A 10,220-nucleotide genomic window follows, 5' to 3' on the forward strand; every position below is an offset into this window, starting at 1 on the left:
ATAAATAACCATTCTATTAATCATAATTCCAAACTGGTGTGGGATTGTCTGTGACTTACGCCTTCAGGCTGAGGCAGGGGGATCTTGAATTTGAGGCCCGCCTGGACTATATAGCAAAACGTTGTCTCAAAAATAAAAAAGATAGAAAAAGAAAAAGAAAAACCAACATGGGAATTATTACCATATTCATTTGGTACTGGAAAGATATGTGTTCCCTATAAAGATAAAGAAAGAAAAGAATAAAGACTAAGAAAGATAGATACTCTCAACCAGATAAAACCCTGGAACTCTATCCTAACTACCTCTGAAAGGAATTGTCTATTCTTGCATATTTTCTTGGTTTTATCTTTTTTTTTTTGAGATGGGGTCTCATGTAGCCCAGGCTGGTCTCTAACTATGCAGCTTAAGATGACCTTGAACTCCTGAATCTCTTGCCTTTGCCTCCCAAGTGTGAGGTTACAGGTATGCAAGGCTGTGCCCAGTTCATGGGTGCTGGGATCGAACTCAGGACCTTGAGCACACTAGACTAGTCATCGACCAGCTGCCTACATCTCTGGCCTGTTTTTATCCTTTTAAAACTGTGAGAAAACATGTAGAGCATGCCCCCACTCACTCTGGACCTGGGCTCCCCATTCAGCAAGTACAGGGTAAGCCACGTAGATCCAGCAGTTCTGTCTCCATCCAGAGAGGTCCAGCCAGTGCCAGACTGGAGAGTGCCCGGCACCTCCATCCTGAGGGTGCAACAGCCTGTTTTTACACACAGTGCATTTAGCAGCCAGTGATCTCGGGTGACCTGCCCGTCGACTTTATCAGTGAGACAGAGTCCAGCCCCCACCAGACCAGGCCAGGTGTGGAGCAGAGGCAGCAGAAAGAGCGGGAGTGACCAAGGCCTGAATTCCAGCCTTACTCACCCGCTGCAGCCAATCCCTGGGCCAACTGTGTCTGGGAGCCTTGTTAAGTCTGTTTTATGACTTGCTTTTGACAAGTGAGGCCTTTAAAACATGCTTCCTCATTGTGTGAGGGTGAAGTTCAGTCCAAACATTTGTCTACAGAAGACACCACCGGGTGGACAATAGCCAGGAGACCTTCATAAACTCCACTCACACCCTTGGGCCCCTGGCAGGATGGGCTCCTTCAAGGAACCCTTTTGAATGGTGCTGCTAAGAATAAGAACATAATACAAAGAGTAGCTATAGCCTACTGTCCCTGAAACCCCTGGCTGTCTCCACCTTCTGTAACTTTAGCCTCAGAAATCCAGGGCTACATCCAAGCTTCCTGAAAGGAAGCCTAGATTTTTATGCACTACCCAGCTACATGGGATTAGCCAGGAATCCGATTCTGACCTGCCTGATACCAAGACTACACTCATTGTATTCCACAAGCTGTCTGAAAACTGTGTGTGTGTGTGTGTGTGTGTGTGTGTGTGTGTGTTCACATGTTCATGTGTAGGAGTAAGTGTGGAGGCCAGATGGCAACTTTGGGTGCCATTCCTGAGGTACTACCCACCTTATTTTTCAAAACAAGGTCTCTCATTGGCCTGAAACTCAACCATTTGGCTAGCTGGCTTACAATTTCAGGGGTTCAGTTCATTATCACCAGGACAGGGAGCATGGTGACACACAGGCAGCTGTGATTCTGGAGCAGAGAGTTTTATATCTTGCCGGCAGCAGGAAATTGACTGAGACACTGGGCAGTATTCCGAGTACAGGAAACCTCAAAACCCACCCCCATAGTGACATACTTCCTCCAACGAGGCCATACCCACTCCAGCAAAGCCATACATCCTAAAAGTGCCCCTTCTATGAGACTATGGGGGCCAACTACATTCAAACTACCACACCAGCCCAAGAGTATAACTCCCAGAATAGGGTGCTCACTCCCTACCAAAGTAACCCACCCATACCTTATCTGACTTCTGACTGCTGTAGGGTTTCTCTTGCGTTGACCCACAGCCTCGATCATTACGCAAGCTTGGGTCCGGACGACCCACGGAATCCGTCTGCTTTCTCCTCCCACGGTAGAAATTATGCAAGGTTCCTAGTCTTCCTGTCCCTTTCTCCCTCTACTACAGTGGTTCTCATCCTTCCTAATCCTTCCAAATCCTTCCAAAATCTTTAATACAGATCCTCACGCTGTAGTTGACCCCACCCATAAAATTATTTTCATTGCCACTTCTTAACTGTGATTTTGCCACTGTTATGAACCATAATGTAAACATCTGTATTTTCTGATGGCCTTAGGTGACCCTGTGAAAGGGTCATTCAGGGGTCATGGCCCACAGGTTGAGAACCACTGCTCTAGCTGCAATTCCAGTTTCTTCTGAGCCCAAGGTTTCTGGGTCCTTTCTAACTTGATCATCTGTTCCCATTTCTGTCACCTCTACACCTTCACTCCCATTCATGGGTCAGGACCCAAAGCACTGGGCAGAATCTCTGATTGTCTCCAACAAGCATAAATTACAAGTTAGACTCTCAGAACCAGAGGTCCTTAGAGACCATATAGGGATGTCTACCTTCCAGATGAGACGTGAGGTCATCTACGCGAGGGCTCCGAAGTCCAGGAGAACACAAACACATTTGTTCACAACAATAAACAATATCATCCTTGTTGCTCTGTTTTCACGGGATGAACTCATGGTAGACTTTGGTCTAGGAATTTTGATCTCTTCATCAATGATGTCAATCTTAATCTTGGAAGTCCTCCTGGTAAACAAGTCATTAAAAAAAATTAAATAATAAATAAATAAAGGAAATCCTTAGAAACAGCAAGTGCAGTGGTGTTTGCCAGAGCCTGGGAAGAGGGGAGAAGGCTGAGTGATTGGCAGGGGGTACAAGGCTTGCTTGGGGGCTGCTCAAATGTTCTGAAACTTGATCTCAGTGGTGATTGTGCAACCCCGGCAAGGAGTTAAAGACCACTCAAGTGTGAATTTGCGAAGGATGATCTTATGGTGTGTTAATTCTCCATCAATAAATCTACAGCTTTTGAAAAGTCGAGGGTTCCAGCGAAGTCTCCCCAGCTTTCTTCGGCTCCATTGCCTCCTTTCAGTCCTTGGCTCAACAGAGAGGGGCGGCTACCACTAGTTAAAGAATCCTTGAGGAATCTGTCTCAGCTGCCTTTCAACTTGTTATTCCAAGAAGTATATTTTTTGGCATTCTACAAACAAAACAGACACACACGCACAAACAAACAAAATAAACACCACCACAGCTTGTTGTAGTTAAAGATGTAAACCCCCAGGCTGACAGTTAAAAACACTTAGAGTCGACACCATAAGTAATTACCTTCCTGAGCCTTCCCCAGATCTCTAGGGTAGTGGTTCTATCTCAGACTTCAGCACTCATCAGCTTCACCTTGAAGGCCTGTTAAGACAGCCTGCAGGGCTCCACCTTCTGAGCTTCTGATTCAAAGGGCCAAGCTTCCAGGTGAGTACCTGCAGAGGGTATGGGAACCACTCTCCACACTGGGCCAACCCTTGCTAGAAGGAAGTAGTTACCTGTTTTACAAATGGGGAAACTGACCCTAAGAATGATTCAATAAATAGATTAGATCGCATGATGCTGCAGGCACTACTGAGAGAAGACCCAGCTTTATTTTTTAGATCTCTTTCCTTTTGCTGCTCTCTTAGACCCAGAAACACCCATCACCCTCTTGCAACATTGCTTTTCTTTTCTTCAGATGCAAACTAGATGCTAAATGTGTTCACTCTCTCCCAGCCAGCAACATGTTAGAGGCACAGCTGTCCGTTCTCGTTGTTAGTGTGACTGGATTTAGAACCCTTAGAAGACAAATCTCTGGGCATGGGTGCTTCCACAGAGGTCTAACTGAAGAGGGCAGAGCCATCCGTATGTGGGCATTATCTCAAAGAATACAGTCTGGACAATGAAAAGGAAGAGGAGGAAGCCACCAGGGTTCCCAAACCATGATTGACTCTGCGCCCTCCAACTTGAAGCCAAGATGAATTCTTCCTCATCTATCTATCTATCTATCTATCTATCTATCTATCTATCTATCTATCTATCTACCTATTTATTTGTTTATTGGCGGTTGGGGTGGGGGAGGTCATCAGGAATCCCTACCTTACAAAGGACTTCTTGCTATACATGAAAGGTCAAGCCCTATTGGTTAACAAATCAATCATGTTGTTCGCAGGAGGGTAGATGGATGGAAGATGTGTATGAGAACCAGGTTTTATGCCTACGTTTATCTAACCTCAGACTTATTTTTTACAAAGTATAGTGTGTCTATCTACAAAGGTTTCTGCACCCAATTTTTTTTAAAGTATATCACTAGAAATGGAATTTGGGGCTATGAAGTAGTCAATACTTCCTAACAAATCTCTTAACTTCCCTCTAATTGTGCCCCCCCCGAATAACCCCACCCCAAAGGGAAGTGGCTTGAAAGTAATTAGCCTCACTCTCAAGCAAAGGAATTGGGTGTGGTTGAATTCAACCAGTGTCCTACGAGTGACCCAGGCAAACATCTGCCTTTAGCCAGAAACTTTTCTACTCCAAGCGTGGTATGTCACCATCACCTCCAGCAGTGACAGCACCTGGGAGCTGGGTACATGTACAGAATCTTCCATTCATCTCATCCATCCTGGTCTGCGTGAATCAAAATCTGCCCACTAACTAGATCCCCGGGGGCTTGATATGCTCATTACAGTTGGGAAGTAGAATTCTAGTTCGTGGTTCCTAGGGCTGAGTGAGCGCTAAAATCACCTGGAAATCTATAAAGAGCAAAAACACAGAGATCTGGTTCTCACCCCAGACTTAATGAAGCAAAACGTTGCCTGGAAAGAGCCAGAAACCACATCACTACCTTGTATTCTTTTTACATTGCTTTTCTCGGGGATCGTTTTTGAGAAACTGATTAAAGAAAGTTAGAGCCCTTCCCCCAGAGTGCTGCATATCTATCCACAAAGCATTCTACATTAAACTTCATTGCCACGGGTCACTGACATCCACCCAGGTACCTCCTAGGACCTGTGGACTCCAAAATAGGAGATCTCTACATGTCTGGGCAGTTATAAAAATGCACTCCAGAGCCCAATAAAAAGAGGCAGTCCAGCTCCTGTGAGCCGGGTGAGCCCCACGGAGTTCTTGCCTGCAGATAATTTATATCAGTTGCTAGAGTCCAGGCGCATGACTCAGCAGCTTCCACGGAGAGCACAGCTCCTTGTTCACTGGACCTCCTGTCAGCCCAGATGACACAACTGCTCATTTCATTTTCACCAAATTAGCCTAATTCGCACGGAAGATGACTTCCTGTTTAGCCACTACCTACAAGGATGCCACCGAGGCAGGTGCCTCCTCGCATTAAGAGAAGATGTTGAAAATTGCACGCAGGACACGTCAAAACAAATTATTCTCAGGAAGGGACAAGGGTCACGGCTCCCCCAAGCAACTGAACAGACTGAATCTACTTCTACCTGCCTATTTCTTCCATTACACTCATTCAGCATCTTATTATGCCACCGATTAATTGCTCTATCCATAAGCCACAGGATCCAGGAAACAAATGATAATTTCTTTTCATCCTTGTATTACTTTTCCTAGACCTAGCTATCTTAAAATCTGCTACAAAGAAGGCAGTGAAGAGATAATTTAGAAACTAAAGATGGTAGGTACATAAATGGATTTGTGGGTTCATGGGGTATCCATTGGATGGAAGGACGTTGGAGAGATGAATGGTTGATGAGTTGGTGGAGGATGGATGGATAGATGAATAATGGATGAGGTGGATGAGTTAGGTCTAGAGGTAGGAAATAGGCAGATAAGTAGATAGATAAATGTAAAAGTGAACGGCTGGATGGATTGGAGGGCTAGCGGGTAGATGGATGGATTGATGGGTGGGTGAATGGATTGATGAATGTGTTTGTGGGTAGATGGATGAATGGGTAGATGTGTGGGTGGGTGAATGGCTGAGTAGATGACTCATGAATGGAGGGAGAGATGGGTGGATGGGTTGGTAGTTAGACAGAAATGGCTAATTTTTCTCTTTAGAAATAAGAGAAGATGGAACCATAAGTTCAAATCTAGAAAATTCAGATCAAGTACTGCCATACACTAGAAGCCTATGGGGTTTTAGTCAAAACATTTAACTTCCTTATAAAACACTCCTACATAAAATAGACTACTAGGCCGATGGCAGGAGGCGGCAAATAAGAGCGACGTATGACGATATTTATCTACAAAGAGTCATGATAAAGCTCATTACTTTGTACGCTAACTTTTAAAAAATGAGTAAATAAAACTGATCAACCTAACGTGGGGGTAAGAGTCATGTGATTGATGGAACTTAGAATACAATAAAATATATTCATAGTTTTTAAAAATAATAATAAAATAACTGGAGATCGGGCTACACACCTGCAATCCCATCACTGTGAGGCAGAGGCAGGGGCAAGTTCTAGGCCATCCAGGGCTACACAGTTAGACCTTGGTTCAAAAAGCCACCCCATCACTCAGTCAACACAGCCCCTGAGTTTCTACGATGATTGTGGGGATTAACTTTGGGACCATTTTCCCAGAAAGCAAAGCGAGTATGGCAAGAGAGGGATGTTGGGACCGGGGAAGTGGCTCTGCTTCTGGCATTAGCAGCAGCTATTGGATCCTGGGTATATTGTGCTTGCTTGAATAAGGGAAATGGCTCTCTCTCTCTCTCTCCCTCTCTCTCGGCTCTGAAGGAGGCACTTATATAATGGCCTTTCATTACCAGGCAGAACATGTAAGTTTGCAGAACTGCCAATAGAGGTGGTTAATTAAGAAAAACGTGTATTGCTAGCAATCTGATCAGGTGGGGTGGGAAATCATGATGCAGCTGTCAGGTCTCTCATTGGAGGCTGGGGAGAAGGAGAGTTGCACTGAGAGAACCATCACCACAGAGGCTCTATGAGCTACCAAACACCCAGCTTCCCAGGGCAAGTTTCATTACTGTCCACACCATAAGCAAAGCCCATCCACCTTAATAAAGAAAGGGCCGAGTGCATTTCTTCCTCTACTTCCCTTTTTCTACCCCTACCATTCTCCTCACCAATCAACATCCTCATCACCACCCTTACTTTGTCTTTCTCCCTCTTAGCCTTTCAGGCAGCAAAGTTATTCTGGGCTTTGGGGCCAGACTCCCAAGTTCGGAATCCAGCATCTGCTTTCTGGATGAAAGGCCACAATAAGCCTCAAATCCATGGCCTCGGAGCCCCTTGCTTGACCTACCTCGGGTCAGCCATTCCAGTCTACAGCTAGGGGATGCTAGCAGGATTCAGGGAAATATAGCCGATAAGACAGCAAGGGCTAGTTTCTCTCCCCTGCAAAGGGACAGGAGTTCTAACTAGGAGAAACTGACTTGTATCTAGTTCTTGTTGCTCAGGAATTGGGAGAAACGAGACACTCCCAGATCCAAACCAGTCTTAGACTGAAGTCAAGAAAAGCCCTTTACTGCAAATGTCTACAGAAACATCCTGGTATTTTATGAGACTCTGGCACCTTCCATGAGGGCTATATGGCTGAGTGGACTGGGAGGGCAATCAGCTCTCAGGACAGTGGATGATCTCCATTCTTTCTGCCTACAGGCAGAACAGGAAGTAGCAAGCTTGCCCAGAATCGTCAGCTCCCACCATTCCTGGCCACAGGAACACCACAGTTGAAATGAACTCTCCCAGGGTTAGTGTCAATGTGACAGAACCTCGGCTCACTGAGGCTCAGAGATAAGCCTCTGGCATGGTTGCAATGATTTTCTAGATTAAGGTCACTGGAATGGGGAAACCTGTTCTAAATGTGAGCAACACAGTCCAATGGGCTGGGGTCCCCAACCTCACGAGCAGAGAAAAGGAACTGATCACCAGGAACTGTCTCGCTCTCCTTCCTGCTAGTGGACACGGTATGACCAGTTTTCTTACACACCAGCCCCGCTGCTTCCCACACCACCACAGAATGTACCCCTGAACAGTTCTCCAAAATAAAGCCATATTCCCTTAAGTTGCTTTGGTCGGGTATTTATTCACAGCCATGAGGGAAGTAACTAACTCAGGCTCCTTGTATCAGTAAAGTAGGAGAGACACGATACACCTCCGTTAAGCCACGGGAGGCCCTGCTCTGTGGGTCGACCAACCCAGCACCCGTTTACAAGAACACACATGTCCTAAATCGGTCATGCTCCAGACCAGCTCATGTGGAAACAAGGCCCATTAGCCTTGGGATGTCTTTCTTCCAGCTCTTCTGAGGAGGAGGAGAGAAGAAGAAGCTGTGTGACTCTGCTGAGCCTCCACCATGTAGTCCACAAGGCCCAACACGACACACAGAACTCATGCGGCCCACTCAGGGGCAGACTTATCCCACCTCTCTCCCACAGGGAGACTCTGAATATACTGAGGCCCAAGGAGACAGCAAAGCACCCGGGGGGACACAGCTCCTGGATGAGCCCTGAGGATCTAGCCTGTGTCTAGCTACCTCCCTCTCCACTGGCCCTTCCTCATACATTACCAGCCACTACCAGACATCCATGCTCCCAGTGTATAATTTTTCAACCCTTCTCTGTTCCATTTCCAATGCCCTGGGCCAACATTCAAGGGCAAACACAGGCAAAACAAGACACTGGCAGCATGCATGCAGAAAAAGAACTGGGCTCTCGGCGGCAGAATGCACTCGTTGGCAGGTGGCTGAAAGGTGCATCTTCTGCACAGTGATGGGACAAGACAGTCTTCACCTGTGGCAGGAATGATCAGCCCCCCAAAAATCCCCAAACAACAAAGCAGGCACACAATGCCAGTCCTGCTGACACATCTGTAAGCCCAGCACTCAGGCGGCTGAAGCAGGAGGATCACGAGTCTGAGGCCATTCTGGCCTACATACCAGCCAGTGAATTACTAGACAGTGCCAAGCTAGATTCTGTCTCAGGCCAACCAATCGACAAACAAAGGAGCATACGAGCACTTTTTAACCAATGCACAGTATTCATAACTGTAAGTTCCAAAACTCACCAGCCTTTGGTGACAGAGTCTTAGTCTAGGAGACGCTCTCCACACAGATAATTTTGACCAAAGTAGTTCCTCTCAAAGGTCAGAATTCTGACAAGTGGAAAAAAAAATGCTAAATGACAGGTGAGTAAGAGGGACAAACAATAATTTATCATCAGGAGAATGGTAGGAAGTCCCATGGGTAAAAGCCAGGGTTTCATTTTCTCACCATGCAAAGTAGGTATGTAATCTCCTCCCCCAATCCCTTTGTAAATAAGGGGCTAGTGCTATCTGTGAAATAATTTATGACCCAGTGTGCTCCACTGTAAATGGCTGCTATGTTTGCTGGCTGTAAAAACACTCCTGAGCACACTGACCTTCACAGGTGAGCTTTGGGTTTATAGCACAGAATATTGTTTTACTGCTTCAGCCCAGGCAACTCGTGTACTGGACACCTGTTGGTAGGGAGTGGGGGATCAAGCCCTCTGTGCTTGCAGGAAGAGGAATCCCACAGAGACACAAGATGCCCCTCATGTGACCCAGCCAGGTCAAACAGACTACCAAGCACCCGGTGAAGTTTGGACATCCAGGTCTAAGGTGAGCCAGCTCGATAGTATCTGAGAACTGAGGACCGGAAGGGAGTTTGGGGTCAGGAGAATCTTATCAATCCTGTCAGAGACCAACAAGTTGGAGTCCAAGGCAAGCATATGGAAAATTCCAAGGGCTGAGCTGGGATCATCTAAATATGCTGGGAAATACAGCAGACAGAAACAAGAGAAAGATCAAAACAGGAGTGAGTGAAATGTCCCAACTGCACAGTCCTCCCAAGGACCTCCCAAGGCAAAGTGACAGATGCCTACGATATGCTCAAGAAGCAAACTGTGCAGTCAAGAATTGATCAGGGCAACAGTGCAGGGCTGAGGGCAGTGAAAGCATCCTTTGCTCCTCGTTGTTAAACTCAGTCTGAGGAGACATCAGTAGCATCAGCAGCGTCAGCATCAGCAGCATCACTCCCACCTGGACCTCAATATATGGATTTCAGAGAGTCGTGGAGCTAGAACACACACCCCTAAAAAGATAATTACAGAGCTGGGGCTAGGGATAGAGTTCTTTCCTCACATCTGTCAAGCTCTATGTGTGACCCCCCCTAGTAATAATAATAATAATTAATAATAATAATAATAGACGGTGGTACACATCTTTAATCCCAGCACTTGGGAGGCAGAGGCAGGTGGATCTCTGTGAGTTCAAGGCCAGCCTGGTCTATAGA

The 10,220-nt window shown here is 46.2% G+C and overlaps 1 long non-coding RNA gene across 3 annotated transcripts in view; it reads right to left on the minus strand.

The window, feature by feature from the left end:
• The window catches only part of LOC146891416 (uncharacterized), a 30,687-nt gene extending 21,505 nt beyond the window's left edge, over window positions 1-9,182 (minus strand). For 2 of the 3 annotated variants that reach the window (XR_014997280.2, XR_014997277.2), the window contains exons 1-2: window positions 8,975-9,182; window positions 2,513-2,702 (exon numbers count right to left, since the gene is read on the minus strand). This is a non-coding gene — a long non-coding RNA (uncharacterized LOC146891416). Of the gene's footprint in view, window positions 1-2,512; window positions 2,703-3,281; window positions 3,431-8,974 lie in introns of all 3 variants that reach the window. The other variant, XR_015735094.1, reaches the window with a different exon arrangement.
• Window positions 9,183-10,220: the final 1,038 nt, after the last annotated feature.

The sequence above is a fragment of the Myodes glareolus genome, chromosome 16 (assembly GCF_982192425.1).
Source record: "Myodes glareolus chromosome 16, mMyoGla1.1, whole genome shotgun sequence".
NCBI classification, from domain to species: Eukaryota; Metazoa; Chordata; class Mammalia; order Rodentia; family Cricetidae; genus Myodes; species Myodes glareolus.